Raw genomic sequence first — 19,431 nt, 5'->3', positions numbered from 1 at the left:
AATGTGAATGTACAGGGACACTCACATGGGCGGAGGTTTACAGTGAGTGCTGCAAGTTTGAGATGGCGCAAATTTTGCGCTGCAGCTCAAACTTCCAGCGGCAAACTTGCTGTGAACCTCTGCCCATGTGACTGTACCCTAAAAACACTACACTAACACTAACCTAAAATAAAAAGTAAAAAACACTACATATACACATACCCCTACACAGCCCCCCTCCCCCCAAAAAATGAAAAACGTCTGGTACGCTACTGTTTCCAAAATGGAGCCTCCAGCTGTTGCAAAATAATAACTTCCAGTATTGCCGGACAGCCATTGACGGTCCAGGCATGCTGGGAGTTTTGCAACAGCTGGAGGCACCCTGTTTGGGAATCATTGGCATAGAATACCCCTATGTCCACCCCTATGCAAATCCCTAATTCAGGCCTCAAATGCGCATGGCGCTCTCTCACTTTGGAGCCCTGTCGTATTTCAGGGCAACAGTTTTGGGACACATATGGGGTATCGCCGTACTCGGGAGAAATTGCCTTACAATTTTTGGGGGGCTTTTTCTTCTTTAACCCCTTATGAAAAGGTGAAGTTGGGGTCTACACCAGCATGTTAGTGTAAAAAAATAATTTTTTTACACTGACATGCTGGTGTTGCCCTATACTTTTCATTTTCACAAGAGGTAAAAGGGAAAAAAGACCCCCAAAATTTCTAACGCAATTTCTCCCGACTACGGAGATACCCCATATGTGGGCGCAAAGTGCTCTGGGGGCGCACAACAAGGCCCAGAAGGGAGAGTGCGCCATGTACATTTGAGGCGATTTGCACAGGGGTGGCTGATTGTTACAGCAGTTCTGACAAACGCAAAACAATAAATATCCATATGTGACCCCATTTTGGAAACTACACCCCTCACGGAATTTAATAAGGGGTGCAGTGAGCATTTACACCCCACTGGTGTATGACAGATTTTTGGAACAGTGGTCTGTGAAAATGAAAAATAAAATTTTTGATTTGCACAGTCCACTGTTTCAAATATCTGTCAAACGCCAGTGGGGTGTAAATGCTCACTGCACCCCTTATTAAATTCCATGAGGGGTATAGTTTCCAAAATGGGGTCACATGTGGGGGGGGTCCAGTGTTTCTGGCACCATAGGGGCTTCCTAAATGGGACATGCCCCCCAAAAACCCTTTCAGAAAAACTCACTCTCCAAAATACCATTGTCGCTCCTTCCCTTCTGAGCCCTCTACTGCGCCCGCCGAACACTTTACATACACATATGAGGTATTTCCTTACTCGAGAGAAATTGGGTTGCAAATTTTAGGGTGATTTCTCTCCTTTTACCCCTTGTAAAAATTCAAAAATTGGGTCTACAAGAAAATGCGAGTGTAAAAAATGAAGATTTAGAATTTTCTCCTTCACTTTGCTGCTATTCCTGTGAAACACCTAAAGGGTTAAAACACTTACTGAATGTCATTTTGAATACTTTGGGGGGTGCAGTTTTTATAATGGGGTCATTTATGGGGTATTTCTAATATGAAGACCCTTAAAATCCACTTCCAACCTGAACTGGGCCCTGAAAAATTACGATTTTGAAAATCTTGAGAAAAATTGGAAAATTGCTGCGGAACTTTGAAGCCCTCTGGTGTCTTCCAAAAGTAAAAACTTGTCAATTTTTTTATGCAAACACAAAGTAGACATATTGTATATGTGAATCAATATGTAATTTATTTGGAATATCCATTTTCCTTTCAAGCAGAGACTTTCAAAGTTAGAAAAATGCTAAATTTTCAAAATTTTCATGAAATTTTTAGATTTTTTACCAAGAAAGGATACAAATATCAGTGAAATTTTACCAATAACATAAAGTAGAATATGTCACGAAAAAACTATCTCGGAATCAGAATGATAAGTAAAAGCATTCCAAAGTTATTAATGTTTAAAGTGACAGTGGTCAGATTTTCAAAAAATGCCCAGGTCATGAAGGTGAAAATGGGCTGGGTCATGAAGGGGTTAAGGACGCAGGACGTAAATGTACGTCCTGGTGCGGTAGTACTTAACTAACCAGGACGTACACTTACGTCCTGTGCATAACCGCGGGCATCGGAGCGATGCCCGTGTCATGCGCGGCTGATCCCGGCTGCTGATCGCAGCCAGGGACCCGCCGGCAACGGGCGTCCGCCATTAACCCCTCAGGTGCCGGGATCAATACAGATCCCGGCATCTGCGGCAGTGCGCGATTTCAATGAATTATCGGATCGCCCGCTGCGCTGCTGCAGGGATCCGATCATTCAGAACGCCGTACGAAGATCCCCTCACCTTCCTCCTCCCGGCATCTCCTGCTTTGGTCTGAGATCGAGCAGACCAGAGCAGAAGATGACCGATAACACTGATCTGTTCTATGTCCTATAAATAGGGGACTATTCATAGCAATACCATGATTGCTAATACTGATCTGTTCTATGGGGACTATTCAAGTGTAAAAAAAAAAAAAAAAAAAAATGTAAAAGTAAAAGTAAAAAAAAAGTGAAAAATCCCCTCCCCCAATAAAAAGTAAAACGTCCGTTTTTTCCTATTTTACCCCCAAAAAGCGTAAAAAATTAATTTTATAGACATATTTGGTATCGCCGCGTGTGTAAATGTCCGAACTATTAAAATGAAATGTTAATGATCCCGTACGGTGAAGAGCGTGAACGAAAAAAAAAGTCCAAAATTGCTACTTTTTTAATACATTTTATTTAAAAAAAAATTATAAAAAATTTATTAAAAGTTTTTTATATGCAAATGTGATATCAAAAAAAGTACACATCGTGGCGGAAAAAATGAGCCCTCATACTGCCGCTTATACGGAAAAATAAAAAAAGTTAGAGGTCATCAAAATAAAGGGATTATAAACGTACTAATTTGGTTAAAAAGTTTGGGATTTTTTTTAAGCACAACAATAATAGAAAAGTACGTAATAATGGGTATCATTTTAATCGTATTGACCCTCAGAATAAAGAACACATGTCATTTTTACCATAAATTGTACGGCGTGAAAACGAAACCTTCCAAAATTAGCAAAATTGCGTTTTTTTTCTTTTTAATTTCCCCACAAAAAGTGTTTTTTGGTTGCGCCATACATTTTATGATATAATGAGTTATGTCATTACAACGGACAACTGGTCGCCCAAAAAACAAGCCCTCATACTAGTCTGTGGATGAAAATATAAAAGAGTTATGATTTTTAGAAGGCTAGGAGGAAAAAATAAAAACGTAAAAATTTAATTGTCTGAGTCCTTAAGGCCAAAATGGGCTGAGTCCTTAACCCCTTAAGGACCGAGCCCTTTTTCACCTTAAGGACCAGAGCGTTTTTTGCAATTCTGACCACTGTCACTTTAAACATTAATAACTCTGGAATGCTTTTAGTTATCATTCTGATTCCGAGATTGTTTGTTTTTTCGTGACATATTCTACTTTATCTTAGTGGTAAAATTTTATGGTAACTTGCATCCTTTCTTGGTGAAAAATCCCCAAATTTGATGAAAAAAATGAAAATTTTGCATTTTTCTAACTTTGAAGCTCTCTGCTTGTAAGGAAAATGAATATTCAAAATAATTTTTTTTTGGGTTCACATATACAATATGTCTACTTTATGTTTGCATCATAAAATTTATGAGTTTTTACTTTTGGAAGACACCAGAGGGCTTCAAAGTTCAGCAGCAATTTTGAAATTTTTCACAAAATTTTCAAACTCGCTATTTTTCATGGACCAGTTCAGGTTTGAAGTGGATTTGAAGGGTCTTCATATTAGAAATACCCCATAAAAGACCCCATTATAAAAACTACACCCCCCAAAGTATTCAAAATGACATTCAGTAAGTGTATTAACCCTTTAGGTGTTTCACAGGAATAGCAGCAAAGTGATGGAGAAAATTCAAAATCTTCATTTTTTACACTCGCATGTTCTTGTAGACCCAATTTTTTAATTTTTGCAAGGGGTAAAAAGGAGAAAATTTTTACTTGTATTTGAAACCCAATTTCTCTCGAGTAAGCACATACCTCATATGTCTATGTTAATTGTTCGGCGGGCGCAGTAGAGGGCTCAGAAGGGAAGGAGCGACAAATGGTTTTTGGGGGGCATGTCACCTTTAGGAAGCCCCTATGGTGCCAGGACAGCAAAAAAACACACATGGCATACCATTTTGGAAACTAGACCCCTCAGGGAACGTAACAAGGGGTAAAGTGAACCTTAATACCCCACAGGTGTTTCACGACTTTTGCATATGTAAAAAAAAAATTTTTTTTTTTACCTAAAATGCTTGATTTCCCAAAAATTTTACATTTTTAAAAAGTGTAATAGCAGAAAATACCCCCCAAAATTTGAAGCCCAATTTCTCCCGATTCAGAAAACACCCCATATGGGGGTGAAAAGTGCTCTGCTGGCGCACTACAGGTCTCAGAAGAGAAGGAGTCACATTTGGCTTTTTGAAAGCAAATTTTGCTATGGGGGCATGCCGCATTTAGGAAGCCCTTATGGTGCCAGGACAGCAAAAAAAAAACACATGGCATACCATTTTGGAAACTAGACCCCCTCGGGGAACGTAACAAGGGGTTAAGTGAACCTTTATACCCCACAGGTGTTTCATGACTTTTGTATATGTAAAAAAAATAATTTTTTTTTTTACCTAAAATGCCTGTTTTCCCAAAATTTTACATTTTTAAAAAGGGTAATAGCAGAAAATATCCGCCAAAATTTGAAGCCCAATTTCTCCCGAGTACGGCGATACCCCATATGTGTCCCTAAACTGTTGCCTTGAAATACGACAGGGCTCCAAAGTGAGAGCGCCATGCGCATTTGAGGCCTAAATTAGGGACTTGCATAGGAGTGGACATAGGGGTATTCTACGCCAGTGATTCCCAAACAGGGTGCCTCCAGCTGTTGTAAAACTCCCAGCATGCCTGGACAGTCAGTGGCTATCTGGCAATACTGGGAGTAGTTGTTTTGCAACAGCTGGAAACAGTGGCGTACCAGACGTTTTTCATTTTTATTGGGAGGGGGGCTGTGTAGGGGTATGTGTATATGTAGTGTTTTTTACTTTTTATTTTTGGTGTAGTGTAGTGTTTTTAGGGTACAGTCGCACGGGCGGGGGGTTCACAGTAGTTTCTCGCTGGCAGTTTGAGCAGCGGCAGAAAATTTGCTGCAGCTCAAACTTGCAGCCGGATACTTACTGTAATCCTCCGCCCATGTGAGTGTACCCTGTACATTCACATTGGAGGGGGGGAAACATCCAGCTGTTGCAAAACTACAACTCCCAGCATGGACGGTCTATCAGTGCATGCTGGGAGTTGTAGTTTTGCAACAGCTGGAGACACACAGGTTGTGAAACACCGAGTTTGGTAACAAACTCAGTGTTTTGCAACCAGTGTGCCTTCAGCTGTTGCAAAAGCTACAACCCCCAGCATGTACGGACAGCGAAAGGGCATGCTGGGTCTTGTAGTTATGCAACAGCCGAAGGCATACTACATTGGCTGGGGATGCTGGGGATTGTAGTTATGCAACAGCTGGAGACACACTGGTTTACTACTTAACTCAGTGTGCCTTCAGCTGTTGCAAAACTACAACTCTCAGCAGTCACCGACAGCCAACGGGCATGCTGGGAGTTGTAGTTATGCAACCACCAGATGCACCACTACAACTCCCAGCATGCACTTTAGCTGATTGTGCAAGCTGGGAGTTGTAGTTACACAACAGCTGAAGGTACACTTTTCCATAGAAAGAATGTGCCTCCAGCTGTTGCAAAACTATAAGTCCCAGCATGCCCATAAGGGCATGCTGGGAGTTGTGGTGGTCTGCCTCCTGCTGTTGCATAACTACAGCTCCCAGCATGCCCTTGTTGCATGCTGGGAGCTGTTGCTAAGCAACAGCAGGAGGCTGTCACTCACCTCCAACGATCCACACAGGACTGTCCCTCGCCGCCGTCGCCGTCGCTCCTGGGGCCCCGATCCCAACAGGGACGCCGGGGATCGGGGTCCCCAGCACCCGGGGTCGTCTTCCCACTCACGTCCTCCGGAAGAGGGGTGGAGCGGGTTGCGGGAGTGACACCCGCAGCAGGCGCCCTGATTGGCCGACGAATCAGGGCGATCGTGAGGTGGCACCAGTGCCACCTCACTCCTGCAGGCTCTGGCTGTTCGGGGCCGTCTCTGACGGCCCCGATCAGCCAGTAATTCCGGGTCATCGGGTCACTGGAGACCCGATTGACCCGGAATCCGCCGCAGATCGCTGGACTGAATTGTCCAGCGATCTGCGGCAATCGCCGACATGGGGGGACATAATGACCCCCCTGGGCGATATGCCGTGATGCCTGCTGAACGATTTCAGCAGGCATCCGGCTCCCCTCCGGCTAGCGGTGGGGGCCGGAAATGCTCAGGGCGTATCCATACGCCCTCGGTCCTTAAGGACTTGGAAACGGGGGCGTATGGATACGCCCTATGTCCTTAAGGGGTTAAGGCCCAAATGGGCTGAGTCCTTAAGGGGTTAATAAACAGTTTGTCCCACTGTGGCCTCACTTTACATAGTTAGTATGGTTGAAAAAAGACGTACGTCCATCAAGTCCAACCAGGGAATTGAAGTGAAGGGTGTAAGGGGATAAGGGAAAGGGATGTAGTTTTATAATTCTGCATAAGCATTAATGTTATTTTGTTCCAGGAATGTATCTAACCCTGTTTTAAAGCTGTTAATCGTTCCTGCTGTGACCAGTTCCTGAGGTAGACCGTTCCATAAATTCATAGTCCTCATGGTAAAGAAGGCGTGTCGCCCCTTTAGACTAAACCTTTTCTTCTCCAGACGGAGGGAGTGCCCCCTCGTCCTTTGAGGGGGTTTAACCTGGAACAGTTTTTCTCCATATTTTTTCTATAGGCCATTGATATACTTCCATGCCCCATATTAGTTTTATTTTATTTTTTTAAAGCGATAATGCTTGCAATTTTTCACCTACAGACCCATATAGTTTTTTTTTTTTCTGCCACCAATTGTACTTTGTAATGACATTAATCATTTTAGCACTAAATCTAAAAAAATTATTTGTGGGGCAAAATTAAGGAAAACACATTTTTTTAACTTTTGGGGATTTCCGTTTCTACTCTGTGCACTTTTCGGTAAAAATGATGTTATATTTTTTCTGTAGGTTTCATTTTAATTGTATAAACCTAACTTCTATAGGTGTTCGGTTTATTTTACTACTTAAAAAAAATAATACATTTTTTTTAATGAAAAGGAGTATGCTTAAAGGGGTACTCCGGTGCTTACACATCTTATCCCCTATCCAAAGGATAGGGGATAAGATGCCTGATCGCGCGAGTCCCGCAGCTGGGGACCCCCGGGATCATGCACGCGGCACCCTGTTTGTAATCAGTCCCCGGAGCGTGTTCGCTCCGGGACTGATTACGGTCGACCGCAGGGCCGGCGGCGTGTGACTTCACGCCCCCGCCCCTGTGTGACGTCACGCTCCGCCCCTCAATGCAAGCCTACGGGAGGGGGCGTTATAGCTAGCGGAGCGTGACGTCACACGGGGGCGTGATGTCACACGCCGCCGGCCCTGCAGTCGACCGTAATCAGTCCCGCAGCGAACACGCTTCGGGGACTGATTACAAACTGATTGCCGCGTGCATGATCCCGGGGGTGCCCGGGACTCCTGCGATCAGGCATCTTATCCCCTATCCTTTGGATAGGGGATAGGATGTGTAAGCACCGGAGTACCCCTTTGAAATCGTCCTCTTCTAACCCCTATACATTTTTATTTTTTTATTTTTTCTTTCTATGGAACTGTATGAGGGCTTCATTTATTTATTTATTTTTTTTGCACCTTGATTTGTAGGGATGTAAGAAAAAATCGATTCTCGCGATAATCGCGATTTTTCATTTGCCGATACAGAATCGATTCAAAATATTTTTGAATCGATTCTTTTAGGGATGTGGAATTTTTAATAAAACGCACTTTTCTTACCTGCCAACGAGCCCCCGGAGCTCCGGTACAGTCCGGTACAGGTGTTCGGTCCCCGGGCTGTATTCTTCTTACTTCCTGTTAGTCCGGCACGTCACATGGAGCTTCAGCCTATCACCAGCCGCAGCGATGTCCCGCCTCCGCTGGTGATAGGCGTTTTATTTTATTTTGCAGCCCGGACGGGATAACATAAAAAAAAGTGAGCACCGGAGTACTAGATCGCCGCTGTCAAAGCTGACAGCGGCGTCTATTGGGATCTATGAATGCTCCCAGGTGGGCGATATATCGCGATGTATCGTCACCTAGACGATATCGCGATATATCGCGATATATCGAATCGCCGCACTGGTATCGCGATTCGAATCGAATCGCCAAATTCTTGGCGATTCACACCCCTATTGATTTGTAGTTTTCATCGGTACCATTTGTTTTTTTCTTTAAATGGGTGTTTTTGATTGCTTTTTTTTATTTTATTTTTTTTTAACATTTTCTTTCTCCAGCTATATCAAGTGACCAAAAATCTATAATTCTGGTCCTAAAAATAAAACTGAAGAAAGCATTTCAGCACCTTTATCTAGAACTGTGTAGTACAAAGGACCACCCAATTTGCCTGCCCATCTTTTTATCTAGTTTGACAGAAACTGATATGTTTAGCTGATAGGAAATTCACCAAGAACGGATGTTCAAAAAAATGCATTTTTTAAACATGTGCCAAAGTGAGCCAAAAAAAGCACCTTTAAAATGCATCAGTTAAACTGAAGTCAAAACGCAATGTAAATGGAGCCTTAGCCGTAGGGGATAAATCTCCAATCCCCTTCAGGAGGGGAACCCCCCCCCCCCTTTTCCGGGGAGCAATGCCCTAACTTATAACCCAAATAAAATTTTACTTTTATTGTGATTGATTAAAATAACATGGAAAACGTGAAAATCAAATGTAGTGATTTAAAACTATCAGGAAATACAGGGTGTCTTCTAATAATGGCCCACTAGGTGGTGCTACAGTATAAGTTATGGAGTTCTCTTTTTCCCCTATGCCGGTTCACTACCGTTACATAGTCACTCCACACTTAAACACAGCCTGTATTCCTGTCTAAAAGTGTATAGATGCTCTAACGTTTCGTTTGTGACCAAACTTCTTCAGAGAGCTGCCTAGGCAGCTATCTGAAGAAGTTTGGTCACAAATGAAACGTTAGAGCATCTATACACTTTTAGACAGGAATACAGGCTGTGTTTAAGTGTGGAGTGACTATGTAACGGTAGTGAACCGGCATAGGGGAAAAAGAGAACTCCATAACTTATACTGTAGCACCACCTAGTGGGCCATTATTAGAAGACACCCTGTATTTCCTGAAGGGGATTGAAGATTTATTCAGTAAGAGCCCATAACCCAGTGGGACCTCTCTGTTGGACTTAGCCGTAGGGGAGACACCAGGTCGCTGCCACAAGTGTGGTCCCAATTAATTGGCAGCTGGCTGCATCTGACCACAGTTTAGCGGGTCTGTTGTTTGTACAGTAAGGCTCCATTCACTTTGCGTTTTTGACTTCAGTTTAACTGATGTGTTTAACCGCTTAAGGACCCATGACGTACCGGTACGTCATGAGTCCGCTCCCGTTCTATAACACGGGGCCACGGCCGGGACCCGTGGCTAATAGCGCGCTGCACTGATTGCAGTGCTGCGCGCTATTAACCCTAAAGTGAAAGTAAATCATTGCCGGTTAGCCTGGGGGGGGGGCTGTCTGGGATGTCCTCGGCTAAATCGAGGCATTCCGAACAGCTGTGACACAGCAGGAGGGTCCTTTACCTTGCCTCCTGGTGTCCAATCGCCGAATGACTGCTCAGTGCGTGAGATCCAGGCATGAGCAGTCAAGCGGCAGAATCATTGATCAATGGTTTCCTATGAGAAACCATTGATTAATGTAAAAGATCAGTGTGTGCAGTGTTTTAGCCCCCTATGGGAGCTCTAACATTGCAAAAAAAAGTGAATAAAGATCATTTAACCCCTTCCCTAATAAGTTTGAATCGCCCCCCTTTTCCCATTAAAAGAAAAAAAAAAACAGTGTAAATAAAAATAAACACGTGGCATCGCCGTGTGCAGAAATGTCCAAATTATTAAAATATTGTTAATTAAACCGCATGGTCAATGGCGTATGCGCAAAGAAAATCAATAGATAAGTCCTATCAATGCAAGAATGGCACTGCTAAAAACGTCAGATCATGGTGCAAAAAATTTGCCCTCATACCATCCCATATGTGGAAAAATTAAAAAGTTATAGGGGTCAGAAGATGACAATTTTAAACGTATACATTTTCCTGCATGTAGTTATGATTTTTTCCCAGAAATACGACAAAATCAAACCTACATAAGTAGGGTATCTTTTTAATCGTATCGACCTAGAGAATAAAGATAAGGTGTCATTTTTACCAAAAAAATGTACACTGTAGAAACTCAAGCCCCCAAAAGTTCCAAAATGGTGTGGTGTTTTTTTTTTTTTTCTTCTTCAATTTTGTCTCACAATGATTTTTTTTTTTTCAGTTTTTCGCCGTAGATTTTTGGGTACAATTACTGAAGTCATTACAAAGTAGAATTGGTGGTGCAATAAATAAGCCTTCATATGGATTTTTAGGTGCAAAATTGAAAGAGTTATGATTTTTTAAAGATAAGGAAGAAAAAATGGAAAAACCCCGGGTCCTTAAGGGGGTTAACATATATGTTTAACTGATCCATTTTGAAGTGCTTTTATCGCTTACTACTTTTAACAGATGTGTTTTTTTTTTTTGTTTTGTTTTTTATAACCATTTTTGGTGAATTTCCTATCAGTTAAACATATCAGTTTCTGTCAAATTAGATCAGGGGTCCTCAAACTTTTTAAACAGGGGGCCAGTTCACTGTCCCTCAGACCGTTGGAGGTCCGGGCTATAGTTAAAAAAAAAATAAAATACAAATGCCTATGCACACCTATATATCGTATTAGTGGACTACCCCTTTAAGTACACAGCACAGTCCCCCCCCACATTAGGTAGGCAGTGTAGATCCCTCCCCCCCCCCCCCCCCCCACATTAGGTTGTAGTTCCCCCACATTAGGCTGGCGGTTGTAGTTCCCCCACATTAGGCTGGCGGTTGTAGTTCCCCCACATTAGGCTGGCAGTATACAGTGCATAGTGAAAGTATTCGGCCCACTTGAACTTTTCAACCTTTTGCCACATTTCAGGTTTCAAACAGAAAGATATAAAACTGTAATTTTTTGTGAAGAATCAACAAGTGGGACACAATCATGAAGTGGAACAAAATTTATTGGATATTTCAAACTTTGCTAACCAATAAAAAACTGAAAAATTGGGCGTGCAAAATAATTCAGCCCCTTTACTTTCAGAGCAGGAGACTCTCTCCAGAAGTTCAGTGAAGATCTCTGAATGATCCAATGTTGACCTAAATGATTGATAAATAGAATCCACCTGTGTGTAATAAAGTCTCTGTATAAATGCACCTGCACTGTGATGGTGACTCAGAGGTCCGTTTAAAGCTCAGAGAGCATCATGAAGAACGAACACACCAGGAACGTCTGAGATACTGTTGTGGAGAAGTTTCAACATCCCAAGGAGCACTGTGCAAGCGATAATATTGAAATGGAAGGAGTATTAGACCACTGCAACTCTACGAAGACCTGGCCGTCCCTCTAAACTTTCAGCTCATACAAGGAGAAGACTGATCAGAGATGCAGCCAAGAGGCCCATGATCACTCTGGATGAACTGCAGAGATCTACAGCTGAGGTGGGAGACTCTGTCCATAGGACAACAATCAGTCGTATACTGCACAAATCTGGCCTTTATGGAAGAGTGGCAAGAAGAAAGCTATTTCTTAAAGATATCCATAAAAAGTGTTGTTTAAAGTTTGCCACAAGCCATGTGGGAGACACACCAAACATGTGGAAGAAGGTGCTCTGGACAGATGAAACCAAAATCAAACTTTTTGGCAACAATGCAAAACATTGTTTGGTGTAAAAGCAACACGGCTCATCACCCTGAACACACCATCCCCACTGTCAAACATGGTGGTGGCAGCATCATGGTTTGGGCTTCTTTTCTTCAGCAAGGACAGGGAAGATGGTTACAATTAATGGGAAGATAAATAGAGCCAAATACAGGACCATTCTGGAAGAAAAGCTGATGGAGTCTGCAAAAGACCTGAGACTGGGACGGAGATTTGTCTTTCAACAAGACAATGATCCAAAACATAAAGCAACATCTACAATGGAATGGTTCACAAATAAACATTTCCAGGTGTTAGAATGGCCAAGTCAAAGTCCAGACCTGAATCCAATCGAGAATCTGTTTAAAGAACAGAAAACTGCTGTTCACAAACGCTCTCCATCCAACCTCACTGAGCTTGAGCTGTTTTGCAAGGAGGAATGGGCAAAAATTTCAGTCTCTCGATGTGCAAAACTGTTAGAGACAAACCCCAAGCGACTTACAGCTGTAATCGTAGCAAAAGATGGTGCTACAAAGTATTAACTTAAGGTGGCTGAATAATTTTGCACACCCAATTTTTCAGTTTTTTATTTGTTAAAGTTTGAAATATCCAATAAATTTCGTTCCACTTCATGATTGTGTCCTACTTGGTGTTGATTCTTCACACACAATTCCAGTTTTATATCTTTGTTTGAAGCCTGAAATGTGGCAAAAGGTCAAAGTTCAAGGGGGCTGAATACTTTCACTATGCACTGTAGTTCCCACCACATTAGGATGTAGTTCCCCCACATTTGGTTGGCAGTATAGTTCCCCCCCACATTTAGCTTGCATTATAGTTCCCCCACACCTTCAGTGCTCCGACCTCCGGTCCGGCCATAGTAGTAGGTCCCGGGAGCGGTGGTCGGAGCACCGAAGTTGACGTGCCGCTGGTAACACTAACCAAGCTGGCCAGCACACGTCCTGCTCCGCTCCTCCGTATTCTGTTGCTATGGGCGCACGCACTGGGCGTCAGTGACGTTCCTACGTGTGCTACATCCCGGTGGTCCTTGCGTTTTTAAAGTAAACGTGGGGCCGCAGAGAGTTAACGGGGCATCCCTGTGTCCCGAAAATATCTTTTGGGACACAGGGATGTCCTTAGGCAGCGGCAGCAAAAACACCCGGTGGGCCGCATGTGGCCCACAGGCTGTAGTTTGTGGGCCCCTGAATTAGATACAGATGGGTGGGGACATTGGGTTGTCCTTCGTGCTTCACTGTTCTACAGAAAGGTGCTGAAATGCTTTCTTCTGTGTATTTTCTTTTTTCTGTGTAGTTCTGTGTAGAGAAGTCCCATGGGACCAAGGACAAAGTCTGGGTCACCATGGTGACCTGGAGCCGTGGATTGTCAAGCCCTGATATATGTCGACAACACTGATATGTGCTATAGTACAGCATTGTTCAGTGTATGCCACCGCAAGATTACATGAAGTATTACCCTATGGGAACTAAAATTGTGAATAAAATGTTGAAAAAAAGTGTAATGTGGATTAATCCCTTCCCTAATAAGTTTAGACCCTTTTTTTTCCATTTTCACATTAAATAATGTAAACAAAAACTGAGAAACGTGTAGTCTCTCCACATGTATAAATGTCCGAACTACTAAAATCTAACAATATTTAACATTAATTAAACTGAACAGTTAATGGTGTAAACGTTAATCCAGAAATACCAAAGTCCTGAATTTTTTTGTTTTTAGTAGCATGCATAATATATGTGTAGATGTAAAGTTACTGCGTAGTAGTAGAAAAAAGATGACTCAGAAAAGGCGCCTTGCGCATTACCCTAGGAGACAACAAAGATCACCCCACATGAGGTGGGGGTGTAGAGTGTCTAAGTGTCCGCTCACCTAGAGTGTATATTAAATACGCATATAACCTCAATCAGAGGTACAATGGAGGATCCCATGAAGGCCCGCAGGTCTCAGGATGCAGCCGGATGGAGCTACTGTAGCAAGAGAAAAGTGTCCTTGATGCAGGCGCTCAGGTGTCCAGGAGAAACTCACAACTGGATCATGGAAGTGAATGAAGTTCAAGTTTATTGGAGTCGGCCATCAATAACTCATTTCGGGGTATACAAACCCCTTCTTCAGATTGGCAGATATAAAGCATCAAACTGGGCTTTTTATGCACACTGATTTAAAAAAAAAATCAAGATCATGGCAGGGTCAGAGGTCAAAGTAGCAAACATAAAGATATAGATGTAAAATAGCAGATACATTCAACCATCCACAATTAAATATAATAGACTAGCTGTACATGATTAAATATGTCTGTAATTTGGTTATAGGAGTCTCTTTAATAGGTTGCAGAAACAGTCTTATTCCGTCCGGTGTATAAATAGGAAGGAGGCTTGATGCGCATCTTCTCTTTGCCTGCCGTGTCCTCCACGGCATATAAACAAAGCATGTCGTGACTCTGATTGTAAACAGAGCGAAGAAGCGGCGTGAGAGTTTCTAGGGATGCGTCGCCAAGAAGCGAGTCCCTGCATATAGTACACTGCAAACGGGCAGGCAGCTCATTTGTTTAGTAGAGAAATGGTAAGGTAGCAATTTGCCTATAGGGGGAAAGACTTCAACATGTGGTGTCAAAATGATCACAAGAACGGTGAGCAAAAATCCCAGAACCACACGTGGGGACCGAGTGAATGACCTGCAGAGAGCTGGGACCAAAGTAACAAAGGCTACCATCAATAGCACACTATGCCGCCAGGGACTCAAATCATGCAGTGCCAGATATGTCCCCCTGCTTAAGCCAGTACGAGTCCGGGCCCATCTGAAGTTTGCTAAAAAGCATTTGGATGATCCAGAAGAGGATTGGGAGAATGTCACATGGTCAAATGAAACCAAAGTAGAACTTTTTGGTAAAAACTCAACCCGTCGTGTTTGAAGGAAAAAAAAAGTTTCATCCAGAGAACACCATACCTACTTTGAAGTATCGGGGTGGAAACATCATTCTTTGGGGCTGTTTTTCGGCAAAGGAACCAGTATGACTGATCCATGTAAAGTAAAGAATGAATGGGGCCATGTATCATTTTGAGTGAAAACCTCCTTCCATCAGCAAGGTCGTTGAAGATGAAACGTTGCTGGGTCTTTCAGCATGACGATCCCAAACACACCGCCCAGGGCAAAGGAGTGGCTTCGTAAGAAGTATTTCAAGGTCCTGGAGTGGCCTAGCCAGTCTCCAGCTCTCATCCCCATAGAAAACCTTTTTGGAGGGAGTTGAAAGTCCATGTTGCCCAGTGACAGCCCCAAAACATCACTGTTCTAGAGGAGATCTGCATGGAGGAATGGGCCAAAATACCAGCAACAGTGTGTGAAAACTTTGTGAAGACTTACAGAAAACTTTGACCTCTGTCATTGCTTACTTACTTATTTTCCACCATAATTTGCAAAAAATTATTTACAAATCAGACTGTGATTTTATGCATTTTTTTTTTTCTCATTATGTCTCTCTCATAGTTGAGGTGTACCTATGATGAAAATGACAGGCCTCTCTCATCTTAAGTGGGAGAACTTGCACAATTGGTGGCTGACTAAATACTTATTTGCCCCACTGTAGATGAATACTTTAGAGAGTGTAGTTTCCAAAATGGGATCACTTGTGGAGGTTCTCTATGGTTCTGGCAGCTAAAACCCTTTTGCAGGCATAAAGTGACCTATAATCCATTCTGCCTAAAATGATGCCCTTGAAGCGAAATGGCGCTGATCTACTTCTGGGTCCCGCCACACAGCCAAAGAACCAGATATGGACCAGGGGTATTTCCAAGGGGACGAGCAGCTCAATAAAATATAGGGTGCATTTCTTTCAATATCACATGTGATGTACAAAAAATTTGATTACATTTTTTAAGAATTACTTTTTAATAATTCCTGCCAAAAAACTATGGTGTAAAAATACAAACTTTTTGAATTTTCATTGAAAATGTTGATAAAAAAAATGCTGTTAAAATAAAGCGGACATCTAAAAGTCTGTTTCATAAACTATTTGTTCAGTAAGTATAAATATATGTAACTTATGTGTTAAAATAGCCAAAAAAATACTACAAATGATATCAGCTAACTAACTGTATACGTGAAAAACAACCTGTGACAAAAATCTATTTCCGAATTATCATGATTGGCAAAATGTTACCAGAGTTATTCTCTAGTAAATACATACATCCCCGATTTGAAAAAAACAGGCTTGGTTTTTAACCGGTTGCCATATGATGGCTTATTTTTTGCGCCACCAATTCTACTTTGTAACTACTTTAGTCATTTTACCCAAAAGTCTATGGCGAAACGAAAAATAAAAAAATCATTGTGCGACATAATTGAAGAAACACCATTTTGTTAATTTTGGGGGGTTCCGTTTCTACGCAGTAAATTTTTCGGTAAAAATGACTCTCTTTATTCTGTAGGTCCATAAGATTAATATGATACCCTACTTTTTTTTTTTTTTTTTTGCGCCGTGATCTGAAGTTTTTAGTGGTACCATATTTGTATTGATCGGACTTTTTTATTGCATTTTATTCAATTTTTTTCATGATATAAAAAGTGACCAAAAATATGCTACTTTGGAATTCTTTTGCACGTACACCATTGACTGTGCAGTTTAATTAACAATATATCTTTATAATTTGGACCTCTCCGCATGTGGCGATACCACTTATGTTTAATTTTATTTACAGTTTTATTTTTGTGTTTTTGTTTTTTTTTAAATGGGAAAAGGGGGGTCATTCAAACTTTTTGCAATGTTATAGCCCCCATAGGGGGCTATAACACGACTCACACTGATCTTTTACAATGATCATTGTTATCCCATAGGATAACATTGATCAATGATTCTGCGCTTGACTGCTCATGCATGGAGCTTGTGCCATGTGCTATTAGCCACGGGTGCCAGCCATTGTTAGAGGCCGGGCCCGACCCGCTATGACTCCCTTATAGAAAGGGAGCGGACTCAGGGCGTACAGGTACGCCCTGAGTCCTTAAGTGGTTAAAAGGTAAGGATAGGGCCAGATTAAGGCTGCCTGGAAGTTGGAGCACTTCATTATGATGGGGGGCCCCCCCCCCACTCAACAGTTCCCCTACATTAGGTTGGCAGTATAGTTCCCCCGCATTAGGTGCAGTATAGTTCCCCCGCATTAGGTGCAGTATAGTTCCCCACATTAGGTGCAGTATAAGTCCCCGCACATTAGGGGTGCAGTACAGTTCCCCCACAGACATACAGCCTTCAGCCATATACAGTGTATGGCTGGAGGCTGTATACCTGTTTACTGCCGCAGTGTTCAGACCACCACTCCTCCTCTGGTCCGGGGTCACAATCTACTGCTATGGCCTATGGGTCCCGGGACTGGAGAGGAGCAGTGGTCGGAACACTGAAGATGACGTGCTAGTGAGTGGTGACTTGCCATGCGTGCGTCCTCCTCACTGCTCCACTCCGCTCTTCTATGGGCACATGCACTACCTCCCGGCGGCCCCTGCGTTTTTAAAGTTAACGTGGGGCTGCAGAGAGGTAACAGGGACATCCTTGTGTCCTGAAAAGATTTTTCGGGACACAGGGATGTCCTGAATGTGACGGGGGGCCCCCTGCGGGTGATCCATCCGGCCCTGGGTAAGGAGGAAAAAACAAAAGTGTGAAAAACGCTCTGTCCTTAAAGGGTTAAGGGGCGTACAGGCCTAATTGTATTGGTCCTTAGAGGTTAACCCCCTAAAATCATCAGTTACTTATCCGTAATACACATAAGCAACTGGCAAGGTTGGCATCTGTTTGCTTGACAATCCACTTTTTGTGCCAGACTGGAAACAGTTGGATATTATGAAGGGACCCTTACTTTTTTTTATATTAACCCCCTCAGGTTAGGGGCCCAAGGGTTATTAACCCCTTAAGTTCCTCAGATACTTATTGAAAATGTATGTTGTTGGCAAGGTTACATAGTTAGTTACATAGTTAGTATGGTTGAAAAAAGACATACGTCCATCAAGTCCACCTGTTTTATTGCCAATCCAATTTTTAGTCAGTCTGGAAGCAATTTGGTATTTTATATTTACTCCCTCTGATTTGTGGCCCAATGGCTTTTTAACCCCTTGAAATCCTCCTTTAACTATTCAAAATGCAGAAAAAGTAAGTAGTTGGCAAGGGTGCCACATACGTGTTTTTTTTTTTTTGTTTTTTTTTTAAAGTGTATGATTTCCCGTATTTTCATTCTCGGACAGATACCATCCAAGCAGCAACAGCCTGATGTTACCAGGGTGGATGAGGACCCAGCCTAAATAACATCAGCCTGTTACCCCGTAGGCCCAGAAGCGGCTCTTCCTATACCCCGTGCTTATAATTGGGGGTTTAGCTCTAGCTGTTTATCAGGTAACTGTAAACCTTGGCTTAGTAATGGATTCCGTCTATAAGATGGCTTCCGCTATGAAGATTGAAAATTTAAAATAAAAAGACACAAAAACCCTCGTTAGCCACTTTATTAAAATAAAAAAAAATGCAGATTAACGACTTAGTCTACAGAATTCACCGTAATCCACTGCATATACAGATCTGAAACAAGAAGGAAAAAAAAATAGAAAAATGGGTTAGTACATGCATAATGCATTGCCTTCTCAAACAGGGAGCCTCCAATTGTTGCAAAACTTCAACTCCCAGCATGCCCTGACAGCCTTTGGTGTTGTAGTTTAGCAACAGCTTAAGTCCCCTGTTTGGGAATACACTGCCAAAAGGGTCTGTTCACATTATCCAAATGTACAATGTGAACAGAGCCTTAGTACTTACCACCTCCTGGCTGTAGCTCCACCGCTAATGATTTAATCACTGGGGGTGGAGCTACACAGACTTGACCAGGACAGGAGCCAGGTAGGTAGGTAGAAGTCGACTTCTGTATACAGTCATCTATAGATGGCTCTATATGTTGGATATAGGAGCAGGGAGTCCCCTTAGTATAGTGTCAGTATTCCTGTCTCCTGTATAGTATACATTTGTGCACTATGCACACCTGTATACTATAGGGCGGTGGAGGTAAGTAGTGATGCATCACTCCTTACCTCCTTACACTCCGTGGGCCGGGCGCTCTGCATCAAACCAACGGAGTGGTACCCTGAAGGCAGTGAAAAACTGCCTTAGAGTACAAAATTGGCTGTTTCACACACACGCAAAAATGAAGGAAAAAACTGTGGCAGTTTTTCTGGTGTCTTTGTTGGTGGGAAAAAACGATTTCAAATTCCCATTCCTTTTTATTCTCATAGGAATACGCCACGACCAGAGGACTCTGGCAGTGGCTTACCTCTCCTCGGTCCATGCAGCTTTGTTATACTGAATTTCATGTATAGTGAGAGTGAGTAATCTTGACTGCTGAGGTTGATTCAGCTGACCTCTATCATATGTATATGGGTGCCTTGGCTAGAAAGGGCTGCAATACAACACCTGTTTGCTGTGAACATAGAGGCGCTTCCTAAAAGGGTTATTCCACCCCTAGA

General features: G+C 42.5%; 1 protein-coding gene across 1 annotated transcript in view; it reads left to right on the top strand.

The window, feature by feature from the left end:
- The window catches only part of NDUFA7 (NADH:ubiquinone oxidoreductase subunit A7), a 68,481-nt gene that overhangs the window by 22,483 nt on the left and 26,567 nt on the right, over positions 1-19,431 (top strand). The window lies entirely within an intron of this gene.

Source organism: Hyla sarda, chromosome 1 (genome assembly GCF_029499605.1).
Source record: "Hyla sarda isolate aHylSar1 chromosome 1, aHylSar1.hap1, whole genome shotgun sequence".
Taxonomy (NCBI): Eukaryota; Metazoa; Chordata; class Amphibia; order Anura; family Hylidae; genus Hyla; species Hyla sarda.
Note: the sequence above shows the minus strand (reverse complement) of the source record. Positions and strands in the feature narration are given on the sequence as shown.